The sequence below is a fragment of the Protopterus annectens genome, chromosome 16.part0, assembly GCF_019279795.1.
Source record: "Protopterus annectens isolate FY-2018-M chromosome 16.part0, PAN1.0, whole genome shotgun sequence".
NCBI classification, from domain to species: domain Eukaryota; kingdom Metazoa; phylum Chordata; order Ceratodontiformes; family Protopteridae; genus Protopterus; species Protopterus annectens.
In genome coordinates this window covers 803,181,338-803,199,722 of record NC_056750.1, presented here as the reverse complement: position 1 = coordinate 803,199,722, position 18,385 = coordinate 803,181,338, and the positions used below count along the sequence as shown (strand labels likewise).

The 18,385-nt window shown below is 42.2% G+C and overlaps 1 protein-coding gene across 1 annotated transcript in view; it reads right to left on the bottom strand.

The window, feature by feature from the left end:
* LRSAM1 (leucine rich repeat and sterile alpha motif containing 1) overlaps positions 1-18,385 on the bottom strand; it is a gene marked incomplete in the record, with an annotated part of 1,381,442 nt that overhangs the window by 187,855 nt on the left and 1,175,202 nt on the right.

Sequence of the window (18,385 nt, the reverse complement as noted above, 5' to 3'; positions counted from 1 at the left end):
TCTTTAATTTTGAGGTTCATAATGATACATTCCATGGCCTTATAGATGAGGCTGGTCAGGCTTATGGGTCTGTAATTCCCCGGGTCTGTTGCTAGGTCACCTTTATGGAGTGGAACAACTACTGCTCCATTCAGCAGGAACAAAGCCTGTGGTTAAGGCTATGAGTGAAAAGGATTCTTAATGGTAATGCTAATTTATGTTTTAGCCTGTTTAGAAGACAGCCTGGGATGTTGTCCGGTCCCACAGAGGCTGTGTTTTTTGCCTCAGACAAGGATTTGAGGCCCTACTCTTCAGATATGTAGGGTGAGAGGGGTTGGAGGAAGGTTTGTAATAAGTTAGGAGGGGACTGCAATTAAAAGCAGCTTGAAGAGATTGCCCATTCCCAAACTCTCATGGCTTCTCTGCATAACGGGTAGGATCAGGTTCTGCCTTGTTTGTTGACATACCAGACCACTGACATATTGTCCATATGAATAATAATAGTTCCCAAAAGGAGAATTTCCTGAAAGGCTTGCAACATTAGAATGACTGCTCTCTTCTTGAAGGCATTGATATGCAACTTGGTCTCAGAGGTGGACCAAGTGCCTTGGAGCATGTTTCCCTTGCAATGTTCCCCACCCCAAACGGGAAGCATCTGTAGTCACTGTGGCTATTGGGGGGTGGGGGGTGGAAAAGGCCTGCCCAAATACAGGTCATCTAAATGCATCCACCATTGGAGGTAACGTCTGCAGGTTGAGGTCAGTCTGACAGGAACAGACAGCTTTTGGTAAAGAACGGACCACTGAACAGCCACAGTCCATTGAAGAACTTGCATAAAAAATCTTGCCAAGGGAAGAAGGATGATGCCAGCTGACATAGACCCCAGTGCTATTAGTATCTGAGTATCAACCTCGCTGGGAAAGAAGGAATATTTAGTAAGTCCTGAACTTGTTGTCTCAAAGATATTAAAGCGATGTAGAGGTACAGACACCACTTGTGTAAATAGTGTTGAGTTGCGTTCCTATGAACTCTAGATTTTGAACCAGAATCATATTCAATTTTGTCATATTTATTGTAATGCGAAGGGAACTGCAGATCTGAACTAAGCAATCCAAGGGCTTGTAGTGGCTGATGCCGCGTTGGTGCAAAAAGGAGCAAACTGTCAAGATTTGGAAACACCTGGAATCCTTCAGCCTCAAGTGAGCTGCTACAGCTGCCATACACTTGCTAAACACCTGAGGGGTTGTGGTGAGTCCAAAGGGAGTGCTCTGAAATGGTAATGACTGGCTCCCAGCTGAAAGTGCAGATGCCTCCTTGAGCATCTGTCTATTTTGATATGATAGTACACGTTCTTGAGATCTATAGAGCACATCCAATCATATTTGCGTAGAAGCGGTAGAATGGACTGGACCATAGCCATCCGGAACTTTGACTTCTAGACATACTGATTTAGGCTGCTGAGATCCAGAATTGGTCTTAGGTCCTCTGTTTTCATTGGCACCAAAAAGAAGCATGAATAAGTTCCGAATCTTAGCTATTTGGTTGGGATCACTTGGATGACTCCTTTTTTGTATAAGCTTTTGAACTTCTTGAATTACATACTCCCTCTGACTGGGTGGCACATCGGGGAGCATCCTCCTGAGACTTGCATGGGGAGGGGAAAAGGGAAAGTAGTAACTTCTGGATATTATGCTTAGTGCTCAGGTGTTTGTTATATTTGTCCAGGCATCTAGGTGCACAGATAAATGACCCCCGACTGCCTCAAGAGATGGACAGCTGGGCAGTGCTTCAGGAACACTGATAGGGCTTATTGGAGAAAGGTTCTCTGAATCCTTGATTCTGCAGACCTCCCTCTGCCTCTGGGATTGTGCCTATCATTAAAACTTCCCCTTCTGCCTCTGGAGGAAGTATCTCAGTGCAGGTCCTAGAAAGTTGAGACTTCTTCAGTCAAGTTTTCTTCCCACCTCTTTGATTCCTAGAAAAAGTCCTCGGAGGAGTTGAAAACTTCATCCCCATGGCAGACAAGGTCTTTCCTTCTTGCCTGCTGCAGGTAAGCGTACCTTTCACCGATGGTCCAAACAAAGAGGAACCATGAAAGGGGGCATTAATGAAAGACACCTTGAAGGGTTCTGCAAATTTGCAAAGCTGCATCCAGATCGGTCTCCTAATGGCTGTGCCTGCATCGGCCACTCGTGAGGTGCCTTCCGCAGTATGCAAAATTAACCTAATCAAGGAATTTGCAAGGGAAGTTTGAGACTCCAGCTGGGGAGATGCTTTCTTCAAATCCTCCTCAGACATGGTTTCAGGAAGAGAGTTGATTAGCTCTTTAACCAGGTCTCTCCGCAACTGGGTGAAGTGTGCCAAATAGTTTAACAATCTCAACGTGAAAGTTGCTGGGCGTAAACACACTTTCCATGTCTGTCCATCACACTGAACTCCTTGTTTGGTGGATGAACAGTAGAGCTCTGTTCAGCTAGCTCCTTTTTTGTGGCTGCTGACACAACGATGGCATCTACTAAGACGCCTTTGCTCCAGTGTAGATGATTGGAGAGTGGACTGAGTAACCTGTCGGGGCATTTTGGTACAGGCTCGAACATATCCATCTCCTTCCAAACCAGTCGGGAAACTAAATATATGAGTTCATCCACCAGCGAGGACAACCAAGATGCAGATGGGCCCACCCAAAAGCCTCCAGTAACACCAACTCCTCAGAAGGTGGAGGATGGGATGACCAGCCACCTTTCTGCCTTAGGAGTTCTAGGATGTCTCCAAAAAAGAAGCTTAGGTGGTGATCGGGGAGATCCTTCTCCCTCATTGAAATTGGTGTCCTCTGGGAGGGACTCGGGGGGGGGGGTCCATATGCCTCCTCTTGCACTTTTTCTTTTGTGGGACCTCTTCAGTGTGGTGTTCTGGGGAGGTATCGGAAGAAAGGGAGATTCCCTGGGGGGAAGCAGTCTGAAGGCTCCTCGGGGTAGGCTGGCCTATGGCAGGAGTGATGTGCTCAGACCAGAAGAGGGAAGGGGAGGATCCAAGGTATGAGGAGATGGTTCTCTGATTCTACAGAAAGCCCCTTCTGCAACCTGGAAGGCCAATGGACCCAGAGAGAACCCCTCCCTCTCCCTTGGAGCTGAAGCTACCAGAGGAGAGAGAACGGAGTCAGCACTGGATCTGAGGCCTCCAGACAGAATCAGACCCAAGCTGTTGAGGGCCGAAACTCTAAGAAGAAGGGATGGATTCCGACAAGGTTGGAGCTGAAGCCAACCTCCCAGAGCTCTGAGACTCACTCTGGTCAGACAAATTTGGAGCAGAGCTGGTCAGGGACAAAGATGGAGTAGAGGAAGGGAGCTTCCTTGGAGCTACGAATGACTTTCTCAGATATCCCAGATCCTGGGGTTCTGAAACCATGGGTTGAACTGGAAAAGGAGTCTGTAAAGTATGAGACAGAGCACTCACAGATCCAAGATGGGACGGAGAAGGCAAAACCTCTATCTGGATCTGAGCCCTGAGAAACTTCTGCATCACCCTGTCCATATCAGCCTCTGTCAAGCTTTGAGAAGACCTAGAAGAGGAAGCTGAGAAAGGGTGCCTGAATTTGCTCAAAGTCTGCAGAATCTTGGAAGGGGGAGTTGGAGACACTGGCTTCATATGAAACACTGGTGTATGGCTTCTAACTGTCTGATCCAAAGCCTTAGGATCTGACGTGGAGGTACTTGGAGTCGGAGAGCCTGAAATCAGTATAGGTCCTGTTGAATCAGAGGCAGCAGTCAGATCTCAGGATGACTTGTTTCTTGGACTGAAGCAGTTGGATCAGAACTTTTTTTGCCTCTTTTCACTCAGCTCAGACGAAGCCCTCTGGGAAGCAGAGAGCTCGACTTTTGAGATTCTTAGAGATGGAAAGCTTTGGGGGGGATTGAACCCCAACAGAAGGAGAAGATGCTGGCAAAAAAGACCTTTTAATACATGTTTATTCTGTCTGTTGGATAAGACCCTTGGGTTAAAAGCCACACACACAGCACAGTCAACATTAGTGTCCTTGCCCTAAACAGCAGATACACTTCTTGTAGGCATCTGAACTGGGTATTTTATTCCCACAAGAAGTGCATTTCTTAAAGCTTGTCAACTTGTCCGATATTTTTATTCTCTGCAACAGTCAAACACTAAGAAAGTGAGAGACTGTAAAAGGCAAATACACACACACTGAAAACCAGCAACAGCTGTAACCATAACTATAAACTATTAATGCTAAACTACTAACAAGTTATAAGGAAAGGATTTTTTTTTAAATAAGTTGAGAAAGAAGTGCCAACTGCACCAGAGGTAAAGGCAGGAAAAAGGAGATAAGGGAAACAGACCCTGAAGCCTGTGAAACTCTAAAAAAATAAATAGAGCGAGGATAAGCAGAAAAACTAACCAGCAACAATAGTTAAGCAGAAAAGAAGAAAATATAGCACTTAGCTGACTGCTTGAAAAATGAAGTATAATTAAAGAAATTCGCTCAAGACTCAAGAACCACATCTGGATGTAATGGTGGCAAATAAGATCTGATGAGTTAGGGAAAGTATGATGCATTATGGGAAGAGGGAGATACTCGAGACTTGCATCCAGAAGTCTAGGAAATGTGGCCAAGATGGATCAGATATCGGATCTCAGACCCATCAGTGACGAAGAATGAAAAGGACAAAATCAGATACTATAATTCAAAGTGGAAAGGGATGATGATGAAACAGGAGGGAAGCTCAAGTAACAAGGAGAGACTGGGATGTTGGATACAGGCATTTAAGGAGAATAACAACAATCATACAGAATATTATATCTATAAAGTAGCAGAAAGTATCTTAAGAACTAAGCAAACACAGGAATGGAGAAAGGAGATTCTGGGGATAGGGATGACAGCACTTAGGGATATAGACAATAGGCAAGAGGGGGCTGAAATTTTTTGGAGAAAACTGGCAAAGGAACCAAGGCATTGGGAGAAAATAACTTGAGAGGGAAAGATGATAGACTGGGAAGATGCGAAGAATTTATTTGGACTGCAGGTTAGAGATTGCCTTCCCAATGACGGACTGATATCAGTGTGTAGGCAAAGAGAAAGAAATGGGGGGAGGGGTCCTACATGAAAGACCAGCACTGGTAGAGTTTTTAGCAGAATCTAGAAAAGAAGCTGCCATTAAAAAAAAAATAATTAGTACAGCAAATAAAATATTTTATGATAATTAGAATCAATCAGAGGAAGTTAGAAAGGATTGAGAAGAGAGTTGGAAAAGCAATTCACAAAAAAAAAAAAAAAAAACAATAGGAGGATACATGAATGTCTCCCAAATATGCAACAACGTCTAGAAGACTTAAGATTTTTGCTTGGAAACATTTACATAGATAATTTTATACCCCGAGCAGACTCCAGAGAATTTATCCTCAGGTAGATGTTGGAGGTGGGATAGGGAAGAAAGAGGTAATTGAGAACATATTTTCTGGGAGTGCAGTGAGTTGGCGGACTTTAAGGATTCCTTGTGGGATGCACTGTCAGAGATGCAGGGTGGGCAGACTGGTGTGATGAGGGAGATGATTTTTCTGAGCTATGATACAGAATAGGAATTGCCTAGACGTAGTAAGGCCTGGCTCTAATTATGGTGGCTGCCAAAAAAGCAATTACTACTTCTTCTTTCGGCTTTTCCCGGTTAGGGGTCGTCACAGCGGATTACCTGTCCGCTCATGATTGGCAGTGAAGTTTTACGGTGTCGAGTTGCCAGCCCGGCACCCAACCTTCCACAGAAAGCACACACATGCACACACTCACACCTAGGGCCAATTTACAGTGTCCAATCAAACCTACAGCATGTCTTTGGGATGTGGGTGGAAACCGGAGCACCCGGAGGAAACCCACGCGGCCACAGGGAGGACATGCAGACTCCGCACAGAAGGCACCCCAGCCGAGGATTGAACCGGAGAACCTCTTGCTGTGAGGTGACAACGCTAACCACTGCGGCCGCCCCCAAAAAAGCAATTACTAGAACATGGAAATCAAAATCTAAACCAACTATACTAGAAGTAGTGAATATATACAGAAATAAAACAACTGGAATGGAGATCTTTTGAAAAGGTAGGCACAAACTACATAGGAAAAAAATGGGAATTGTGGGAACAATACATGCAGGGGAGAAATGAGGTTTTAAAGAAGGCAGGACCATAAATGAGCTGTGTAATGTTTGAATGAAAATGATTGGGTAGATTATAAATGATGTATAATGTTTGCAACTGGGAATGTGTCAGTATAGTTTGTTATGCAAAATTTTTGCAGTTAGGACTGCGTAGGTGTGGATTGTTTTCATTTGTATAAATGTACGATTGCCTACGTCATAAGTGAAGGTTTAAAAAAGGGGGGGGCAGGAAGTGAATAATTTATGTAATGTTGCTTAGGTTATATGATGTATAGCAATATATGTGAAGTATAATGTTTGTAAATGTGAACTTGTTAAAACAGTTCGATTCATTTTATATAAATGTAAATTTGCTTATGTCAAGTGATAATTCAGTAAAGGTGTTTAAAAAAATAGTGCAAGTCTATGACCCTCTTCTGGGTTTGTTCTGCATTCACCCTCTGCAGTCCTCATGAAAACAGCTCTGTGCGTGTGTGTGCGTGTGTGTGTATGTTATTTTACATACCATTCTTTCCACTTTCTTCTCCCTAAGTCTAAGGGACAAATATTTTAAACTGACCAGCATGACTTCAAAAATCCTTGTGTTTATGAAACCTTTTGACTTGATCCAGCTTACACTACAGTGATTTATTTATTTATTTTTCTCTTTCCGTTCTGCATCTGCCCCCCCCAATACCTGCCATTAACCTTTCCTGGGCTTTCAACAACTGCTTCTACAATTCCCTAAAATATCTTCACATTTACAGCAATGTCTCTGTATTATGAAATCCCAGATGACAACAAAATCTGATTTGAACTTCTCCAGCTTTTCCGCTAAATCTTGCAGTGTTTGTGGTATTCTTATAACCCATTCCTTATATCTCTCCCCTGTTAGTCTGCTGCCGTTGTTTGTCTTTGCAGAAGTACAGGTGAACTCTCTAAATCTTTTCCATTTCACTCTCATCCAAGTGCAAGTGTGCAATCACATGTATGGCCTAAAACAGAAACACAGACAGGGAGAGTGCCCAAAAATTCCACCACGTGAGCATGTTCCTTTGTTATAATGACTTTGTCTTTCCTTGAAGGAGGAGGACTGGCACTTATATATCTGACCCTTGGCGACTCCAAACCCTAAGCATGTTTATTGCATCTGTTATTCCTTTATATCTTCCTATAAACTTAGCATAGCTACTCCCACATCTGATATCAGGGGTTTTGGATGTACCTAATCCACTGTACATATCAGGTTCCATTCACCTGTCCACACTGTTATACCTTCCTCATAGATAACCATTTTCTCAAGACCCTTGCACGTTTAGTCCCCAGGAGGGAAATATACATTTATATATAAATAAATAGTTACAATCATTATTTTAACCTTTCCTAAGTTTCTCTTTATAGACACATACCTGCATTCACTGTGTTTTCTTTTCCAGTAACTCAAATAGGGTTTCTTTTCTAATAAAAGTTATGACTCCCTTCTACTTCCTGACCTGTACGAGGAAAACCACCTATCCACAAATCTGAATTATTTAAGTTTTGCATCACTTGCAGCAGCAGAATCTGACATCTGTACTTCTTTCTATAAACAAATAAGTTCTTTAGGTTATTAACATTTCAGGAAAACAAACTACATCTCTTCATTTAATATGAGTTATTTATCCAACTCCTTTAAAAATCCTCCAGCAATTCTCTTTTGAGAGCCCTCCTTTCTGCAATCATTTTCATTTTGAAGGATCTAGAGCTACAACAGAAATGTTTTACAAAGTGCTGAAAGCAGTTCTGACCCCTGATCAAAAATAATTTTTGTAAGTGCAGGGCAGTAGTTTTATGTAACCTTCTACAAAAAATTCAAAAGAAAACATCACAAATTTTTTTTTCAAAATTCAATTCAGTGCAACATTAGCTGATATAAAGAACTATTTACATGCATCCATTCCTCCACCTGCATCCACATAGGCACTAAAAGCATCTGAGCTGGTATGGGACCAAGGCAGATTCATTCAATTATACAAATGAGCCAGGGAGAGATTTAAATATATTTTTCAAACTAAAGTATGCTGACTCATTACAGATAACCCCCATACCTTATACACAATCTCCAAATACAGAGATATCTTTCCTATACAGTTTACTACAAACACATTATTTCTCTTCCAAACCATCTTTTAAAATAATAGTTCTTACTTACAGGAAAATTATAACATCTACTACAGTTTAACTCACTCCTTAGGTTTCTTTTCTCCCTACTATATGTTTCCAGTACTGTGTAGGTACCAGAAAACCTGCTTGTACTTTTTAAACTTTCATTTCCTTGCCTTGGAATCAAAGGAAGGGAAAGCCTTCTACTTTTTTTTTAAAAGTTTAACTTCTCACATACTTAGCAGAAGAATTAGCCTCCACCTGCATGACATACCATAGACACAGATAAATGTGTACATAACACACAACTACACAGATGCACATAAATATATACACACAGATGGGGTGTGTGCAAGCATATTTGTATTATTTAATTGTCATCATCTTAATCAACCTCCTTTCTCCTTCTTTCTACATGTCCCAAATCTTTTTCACCATACTAGTTATTAGGCTCAACTGCAATGGCTGTTCCTTTAGGACAACAAAAGTGATGCAAATATAATTATATCCCCACCCTTTTCTTTTGTGAAGCCATAAAAAGTACAGTTTTGTACCTACCATAAATGTAGATGTTCGAGTGCTAATACAGCTGCAGTAATCACAGATGGGTTTTCAGCCGTCAGGCGGTCCCTCGGTCGGCCGAATTCCAAAGTCTTGGTCCGGCGTCGGTTGTCATCGCTTACTCTTCTGACGTCAGTAAGGCCAGAGTATATAAGACACAGCCGACGCCATGTTCTTCAGTCTTTCTTGCCCCAGATGTCAGGTGCCCCCAAAAGGAAGGCAATACATAAATAAGGCTTATCTACATATGCAGGCAATACAATGTAATGCAAAATCAGTGTAAGCAAGCAAATAAAACATAGCAGGATAACCCAGTCAGGTGGTATGAAGAGGTTGTTAGGCCCCATGCCTTTACTAAGTGGGGAAGGAGGGAGGGAAACCTGTACTGCAGCTGTATTAGCACTCGAACATCTACATTTATGGTAGGTACAAAACTGTACTATGTTCATCGTGCATACAGCTGCAGTAATCACAGATGGGTAGAGTCCCAAAGCTATGCATAGGGTGGTAGGTACTATGAGGAACTAGGTTGAGCCAGAATGCCCTGCAAGACAGCAGTGGCAAAGCCTGCTCTTGTTCTGGAATATAAGGGTAGGTGGTAGTGTTTTGTGAAGGTATGTACAGAACTCCAAGTGGCTGCCTCCAAAATATCCTTAGTAGGAACGCCTCTGAGGAAGGCTGTAGAGGTGGCTGTGGCCCTGGTGGAGTGAGATCTGATACCAGTAGGGACAGATTTCCCATGATAGGAATAACAAAACCGTATGCAGTGGCCAATCCACTTGGAAATGGTCTGTTTGGTAACTGGTTTCCCTTGAGCCCCTATGGCATAGGACACAAAAAGTTGTTCTGATTTCCTGAAGGACTTTGTTCTGTCCAAATAATAACGTAGCTGGCTATGGATGTCTAAAGTGTGAAGCAGCCTCTCCCCTTTGTTTTGAGGGTTAGGATAAAAGGTAGGTAAGGTGTATGGCTTGATTTAAGGCTACCCTGGATACCACTTTTGGCATAAAAGATGGGTTGGTACGAAGGGAAACCCTGTCCTGATGGAAGATGAGGAAGGACTGCACCGCCATGAGGGCCTGTAGTTCAGAAACCCTACGAGCTGAAGTGATGGCCAGAAGGAAAGCTGTTTTCCAGGACAAATGTTGCAGATCTGTTGAGGCAGCAGGTTCAAAGGGAGGCAATGTTAATTTTTCTAGTATGTAATTAAGGTCCCAGGCTGGTATTGGTTGCTTCCTTGGAGGTATTATATTCTTAGCCCCTGTCGTAAGAGTGGGTGAGAGAATAAAGGAGGATCCGTGTTGAATTCTGCAGAAATGGCTGAGGCATGTATTTTTATGGAAGAAAATGAAAGTCCACTGTTCAGCAGTTCAGCTAGGTACTGTAAAACCTGAGGCAAGTTCAATTTTCTAGGGTCCTGGCCTCTTTTCTCATTCCAACAGCAAAACCACTTCCATTTTGCGGAGTAAGCTTTTCTAGTAGATGGTCTTCTGGCCTCCAAAATGACATCCTGCACCTCCTTGGAGAGTAGGGACTGTTGTGGTGTCAAGGAATTTTCCATGCAGCGAGGTTGAGTGTTTTCAGCTGACTGTGAAGAGTTTTGTAGCTGTTCTGAGTCAGTAGGAGAGGCATTAGAGGCAGGGACCAGGGAGGAGTATGTGTTAGGCTCTTCAGGAGTGGATACCAGTGTTGCCTTGGCCAATCTGGAGCAATCAGTATCATCCTCGGTTTGTCTGTTCTTGCTTTCAAAAGCACCTTGGGCAGAAGGGGCAGAGGTGGGAATGCATAAACTGTCCATGCTGTCCAACTGAATGAAAGGGCGTCCACTTTCCAGGCCTTTGGATGAAAGGTCCTTGAACAAAACTTTTTCAGTTGATGGTTCCTGTGGGAGGCAAAAAGATCTATGTCTGGCCTCCCCACGCTTGGATTATCTCTGTAAACACCTGAGGATGTAACTTCCATTCGTGTGGATCTGTCATATTTCTGCTTAGAGTGTCTGCCAGTGTGTTTTCCAGTCCTGGCAAGTACTGTGCTTGAAGTTCGATTTGTCTTTCCAGAGCCAAGTTCCAAAGAGTCATGGCTAGTCTGCACAAGGGGTATGAATGTGTTCCTCCTTGTTTGTTTATGTACCACATTACTGTGGTGTTGTCTGTTCTTATCAGTAATTGTCCTGGATGCAGGAAGTCCTTGAAAGCTGTAATTGCATTTATTACTGCTAGCATTTCTTTTGATTGATGTGAAGGTGCTTTTCCTTTTGGGACCATCTGCCCTGAATGCACCTGTCCTTCATGTGCGCCCCAGGCGTAATCTGAGGCGTCTGTGGTTATGACTTGTTTTGCTTGAGGCTTGCAGAATGGAAGGCCTGTGTTTACTTGACATGCTTGGGCCCACCATAGAAATTCCTTTTGCAAACATAGAATTATTGGTATAATTGCTTCCAAACTGTGACTGTGTTGAGACCATAGATTTTTAGGTACCACTGAAGTTTCCTCATATGCAGCTTTGCACATGGGATTAGAAGAATGCAAGATGCCATGAATCCCAGAGCCTGCAGGATTTTCCTTGCAGTAAGCCTGGTACTTTTTGCTAGTGTTCTGAAGTACTGAGATAGTTGCCCTTGTTTTTCTGGCATAAGATATGCCATCTGGGTGTTTGTGTCCAAGTTGGCACCCAGGAAGGTTATTTTCTGAGATGGTGTTAGTCTTGATTTCTCCTTGTTGATGGTATATCCCAGAGAAAGCAGTAACCGTGTCACATATGCCAGATGTTCCAGTAGTATGCGTTTGCTGTCCGCTTGGATCAGGCAGTCGTCCAGATAAGGGTAAATTTGTATCCCTTGAAGTCTGCAGTAGGCAATCACTGATGCCAGGCACTTTGTGAATACTCTGGGCGCAGTAGATAAGCCAAAGGGCAATGCAGAGAATTGATAGTGGATTGAACCTGCAAGAAATCTGAGGTATCTTCTGCAGCTTTGTCTGATTGGGACATGCAGGTATGCCTCCTTGAGGTCCAATGTTACCAGCCAAAACTCCTTGCCCAGCATGGGAAGAAGTTACTGTAATGTGAGCATCTTGAATTTTGGCACGAGTAGGAATGTGTTTAGGATGGATAAGTCCAAAATGGGTCTCCAGTCGGTTCCTTTTCTTGGGACCAGAAAAAGTCTTGAATAAAAACCTTGACCTTGTTGGTGTGTAGGTACCTTTTGTATAGCTCTCATGTTTAGGAGCTTTGAAATTTGCAGTTGTGCCTCTGCCCTTTGATTTTGTGGCAGGTTTGGCATGCCTCTCATTTCTGGAAGAGTGTGAAATTGAAATTTGTAGCCTCTGTTTATAATGTCCAGTATCCATTTGTCTGTTGTGACAATATGCCAATTGCTTGCAAATAATGCTAGTTTCCTCCCAAAGGTGCTGTCAGCTGAGACTTGCTTGGCATGGAAATGAGGGAGTCATTGGGTTTGCTTCCTGTATTGTTGTGCACTGTCTTCACCACCTCTTGGTGCTGGAGATTGCCATTGTCTGCCTCTACATGATCCTTGTGATTGTCCTCTGCCCCTTGTGCGTCTGTATCTACCTCTTTGGGGCTTGTCAGTGGCTGGAAAGGACCAGTTTTTTGAAGGCCAATTTCTGCTAAAACGTGGTGGTTGGACCTGTAAGAAAGCCTTGTCAGTTTGCATAGATTTGGCTTTTTCTTCCATTTTCTGTAGTATGTCCTCAGCATTAGTACCAAATAGTACATCCTTTTGTAAAGGAGCATCAGGAAGTTTAGCTTTCACATGATCAGGTAAATTTTGTTCCCTAAGCCAGGCATGTCTGCGAATGACTGATCCTGTGGCAGTCGCTCGACTGGAAGCCTCTAGGGCATCATAACCACATTGTAAGGTGTGTTTACCCACTTGCTCCGCACTATGCATCATATCCTGTAACTCTTAAATCTGGTTGTTCAGGTTGAGACATTTTGTTCCTTAATTGTTATAACAGGTACTGTTGATATTTAATCATATGAAACTGACAGTTTAAGGCCCTCATGGCTAGGGTGGCAGAGGTATATACCTTTTTACCCCACCTTTCTAGAGATCTGGATTCCCTTTCTGCAGGGAGTGGATTCTTGGCAGTGGAAGCCTTTAATCCCTTGGGGCCTTGTGAAATGGTTTCAGGGTCAGCATTATGGCCTTTGTAGAGAAATTGGTGAGAGCTGGGTACTCTGTAATACCTATCAGGTTTTACTGGTGCAGGAGGCAGAGAATCAGGGTTAAGGCAAGCCTCCGAATAGACATCATCCAGTACATCCAAAACAGGGGGTATAGCCAGAGGTCTGTGCTGAGGTAACCAAAGAAATCCCCCAAGTCTTTTCTTGGAATCTGAAAAGTCTTGGCCTTCCCAATGGAAGTGTTCCCTCAAAGTGTGCAAGGTTTCCCCAAAAGAAAAATCCTCAGGAGGGGATACAGAAGGAATGGACTGTTCTGCATCCGAATCCTCTTCCAATTTTTTCGTAATTCAGGAGCTGGCCGACCGGCACTTGCGAACTGCTTCTGCTTCGGGCACCACGCGGCAAAAAAGACTGGAGAACATGGCGTCGGCTGTGTCTTGTATACTCTGGCCTTACTGACGTCAGAAGAGTAAGGGACGACAACCGACGCCGGACCAAGACTTTGGAATTCGGCCGACCGAGGGACCGCCTGTCGGCTGAAAACCCATCTGTGATTACTGCAGCTGTATGCACGATGAACATCATTCACTTGCTAATTCCTAGTCATTTAGGGAACAGTAACATCTTACAGCACTGTGACTTGTTCAATATGGGTGTATACAATTTGTTATTTATAATAAAGTTGACATAGTAGAGTTAAGCATTATTAATGTATACATTCCAGTAAATGTTGTTAATGCCTTACTTATTCACTGTCACACACTGGCTATGTGTTGTACATGCAATTTTTGTCAGTGTCTTTATGCCAATTTTTTTTTTGTCATTGTATTAAGTGTATTTATCACTTGTTATTATCTTTGCCAGTGTAGCCCTAGTTCTGGCTGGAAAGGGTTCTAGGACCAGTTCACTTTCCTGATTAAAAAATTATAAATAAATATGAAACAGATAAAAGGGGGTGGTGAACATAACAGAAATAATTAAGGAACTAGCAAAGCATGTTTTAATTCTGTAGCAATCATGAGAGAGAAAAATACAGTAAGGATCATTTACTGCAGTTGAGAGATTTCACACTTCAGGATAAGGGTGTAGTGGAATGTCAGTCAATTCTTTTAGAATTACAAAAGAATCCCTTTACAAAAGCCTGTTATTTACCTACTTTCTTTTGCTGGAAGTAGATAACAGCTATTTACAGCACAGAATAAGCTCTGACAGACACATAAACGAGGCTCATTCAGGAAAACACAGAAGTAGCTCTACTACAGAAGTTGTGTTAGATGACAGTACTTCATAGTCCTGCCATTCTATCTTAATGGCATGAGAAAATACCACCACTTCCTTATGTCTAGCATGACTCATGTAAAGAGGACTTGAAATGTATTCTGGGAAGAAGGAATGAAAGTAAGAAAACAAGATCACATTACCAAAGCAGGCTCCATCATCTGCCACTTTGTGACAAACGCATTAAAATAGTAAAATAAGCACTTGGGGTGATTTTGAGGCATTAAAATAGCTCAGAAAACAAATAGTTTTAGTTCTAAGGTGGAGTTTTCCTTTAAAGCTCTGCCTTTTAAATTCTTAATCTGGCTTTGTTTTCTTTAGTCATTTACTCTAAACTTTCCTGCTAGCAAATTACCATATAAAGTGGCTTTTAGGTGAACTTTGACAATCCAGCCTGATGCCGTTTAGTCTAAAGTCATGCTGAAAATTTTCTAGCCCAGAGTGCCTTAAAGCAATTAAACAGCCTTAGCAAATTCCCTCTTACTACACAAAGACATGCCATCACCCTTAAGATTTTCACAGTCCTAGTAAGATCTTCATGCCAGCAGCCATGCATGACATTCTTTCTAACTGACCATGTCTGCTGTGAAATGTAAGATAATTACTATGCTATGAAAAGTTATTAAACCAGACAGCCATGCTCTTTCTTTGTTCATTTACTTAATACCCAAGCCCTTCCACGATCTATATGAGTCAAACCCAACCCTGCACCATGGCTAACCAAGGAAACCAAAAAACTTATGCTACAACGAGATAAATGCTGGAAACTTTCTCAGTACAATAAACATCCTGAAACCCTCCTTAAATTTAAGCAACTCCGCAACCTCACCAAAAGACATATAATCAAGGATAAACAATCATACTATATGAAACTCAAAACTAACCACTCCAAAAACCCCAAACAATTCTGGAACTCCATCAACTCACGCCTTCACCCAGGCACCAAAAACAACCCTTGCCCTGATACTACTAAGACTGATCCAGAAATTGCCACTCTCCAACTCCTCTTTATTAACTCTATAGCTGAACTAAGTCCTTCCCAAATACCCCACCTTCACAAGTCAGTCACTCTACCCCAGCCTCTCCACCCAACCCACCCCCTACCTTTGAACTTAAACCAATTTCAACCTCCTACATAAACAAAATCCTCAGCAAGCTAAAACCATGCTCCATTGCCCCAGATAACATTCCCTCTAAATTCTTAAAAATTGCTGCAGACAGCATTGCCCACCCCATTAGCATCTTAATCAATGGATCCATACAAGTATCTTATGTCCCCGAGCCTTGGCGTGCTGCCTTTATACATCCTCTCCACAAAGGCAGTAAAAATAATGCCACCTCAAACTTTCGCCCCATAGCCATTCTCTCCCCAATATCAAAAATACTGGAAAAATGCGTTCACACCAAACTAATGCCTTTCCTAACCACAAACCATCTGATCTCTCAAACCCAATATGGCTTCTGCCCCAGCCATAGCACCATTACTGCTCTTCTCTCATTCTTAGATAGAGTCAACCATGCCCGTGACTCCGGAAAAATCGTTTCTACAGTTTTATTAGACCTCTCCAAGGCCTTCGACACCATCTTCCATACCCATCTTCTCACCCACCTTGCTAATCTAAACCTTTCTCACAATTCCCTGTCCTGGTTTTCAAGCTACCTATCTGATAGATCTCAAGCTGTAAAATGGAAGAAAGGCACCTCAGACTTCCTTCCCACTCCTACTGGAGTTCCCCAAGGATCTATTCTTGGCCCAATACTGTTTAACATCTCTGTCAATGATTTCCACTCGGCCATCCCAAATACAAAAATAATACAATATGCTGATGACTCCACTTTAATCTGCTGTGCCACCAGCCTCCCAGAACTTCAATCATACACACAAACTGCCTTCTCTGCCACTGAGTACTGGGTGTTGCAAAACCATCTATCTCTAAACGCTAACAAATCCAAAATACTGCTCTAGACTCCCTCAAAATCCTCCCCCACTTGATAAAAATTCTTTCCAAATTAGAAGTTACAACAATTCTGCTATAGAAATCGTTCCCTATGCCAAACTACTTGGGTCACCATTGATGAGCACCTAAAATTTGACACGCATATTCAACTAAACATCAAGAAAACACATCAAAAACTCGACCTACTATACAGAAACATCCACTATCTCACTCCTTCTACTTCTACTACTACCTTCTCCCCTCTCTATTGTATGGTGCACCTATACTAACTAAGCTATCTGCCTCCATCTCTTCCAAAATGGAAAGTTGTTACAATAAAATCTCCAAATTTGCCATAAAAGCCAAACACTCCTCCCACCATTGCTCTGCCCTTCCACTTACTTAACTGGCAAGAACTTCCCAACCATCTCAACTACCTCCAACGTACTACTGTCCATAGGCTATTATTTAACCCTACTCTATACCCTGCTCTCTCCAACATCCTGCAATCTTACACCCCTAACAGGCCACTTACATCTTCCTACCTAAACCTTATCACAGTCTACAAACCAATCCACCCTGCTGGATGGCACCTTCTGTCCTTCTCCCTAGCCAAAAAAATGGAACTCTCTCCCTCCTTCTTCACATACTATTGGCAATACTGACAACTTCAAATCACATCTTCATTCCTACTTTTTCTCTAACTGGAAGTGCAATTGCATCTTACCCGCCTAGCCTTCTTCTCTCAACATTCTAAATCATATTTTCCCTACTTCCCCTTTGCCTACTACATAACTCCTCTAGAAAAGACTCACTCTTCAGTGTGATCTCTTGTACCTTTTGTATACATTGTATCTAGTTTGCTCTCCCTGTTCGCCTTTCCCTATCATTTGTTCCTGTTCTACCACAACTACCCAAACAAGACACATTTTCTATACAACTATTGGAATTTTGTCCTCTCAACATATGACTTATATGCAAAGTTACCCATGTACCAGTTCATGCCTTTGATTTTATAATGTATCTGCACCCTCAATATTAACTGTAACTTGCTTACTTTATGTATTTGCATCTTGAAGGGTACTTTAATCTGAATATCTAATGTTTACTATGTAACGTGGAGCTTTACCAACGTACCAGTTCATGTCTGAATCATGAACAGTAACTTTAATCTGAATTTTTAATGTCTACTATGTAATGAGGATCTTTACCAATTTACCAGTTCATGTCTCTGATTTTATAATGTATCTACACCCTCTATATTAACTGTATTTTGCTTATCTTATGTATCTGCATCCTGACTTGTTACTTCAATCTGAAAATCTAATGTCTATTATGTAATGCTGGAGCTTTTCTCCCCGAGCCTCCACTGAAAACTGGCTCCTGAGCCCAGTGGACCCCCCCGGTCATCAAACTGAAATAAATAAATAAATTTAAAAGCAGTAACAACTTTTTGTATTGGTTAATGTTGAAAATGACCACAAATACAAACAACGATTTTTTAACACATATCTGTTGCATTGTAGTCAATTAATAAATACAGAAAAAGTCTGGTCACAGTGAAAATGATTTCTGTAAAAACATCAGTTCTTATATATATAATTTTATACTCCAATTTCTGTAAGTTTAATTCCAGCTACTTTTACTTTTTTAAGGAGTCAATCTTATTTTTCTCTGTACCTCATCTTTCTGTCTCTCTTTTCTGTCTTACAAAATGCTACTTTCTTCTTTTCTTCCATCTTTTTTGGTGCTCTGTGACCACCCCCAAGTTATTCCTCCTTGTCTGTCCTTTTAGCTCTTCACCTACAGTAACCCTATCACCTGAAGCAGACTGCTTCTACTTAGATAAAGCATCTTCTGCTGAAAGGAAGATGAGTGGACCCCCTCCCCTCCCCCCTGAGGAAAAAAATTAACTGTGCAGGCAACATCATATGGAATCTCCATTTTTGGGAACAGCAAACTTTGACAACAGTATGGGACAATTACCATCAATCTTCTGCAAGGTCAACAGGCCATAAGGTTCCTTCCCAAACCTATGAACCTAAAGATAGCCTTCTGTCCCTTCTGGAACACAAAGTGGTGGTAGCACACCCTTGACCACATTCTGAAGGAGAGTCTCTCTATAACTCAACAAGGAGTTGAGTCTGGGCCTGTTCCAGATACTATACAAAATGACTTTCTGTGGAAGGACTTAAGAGTTCTAAGACC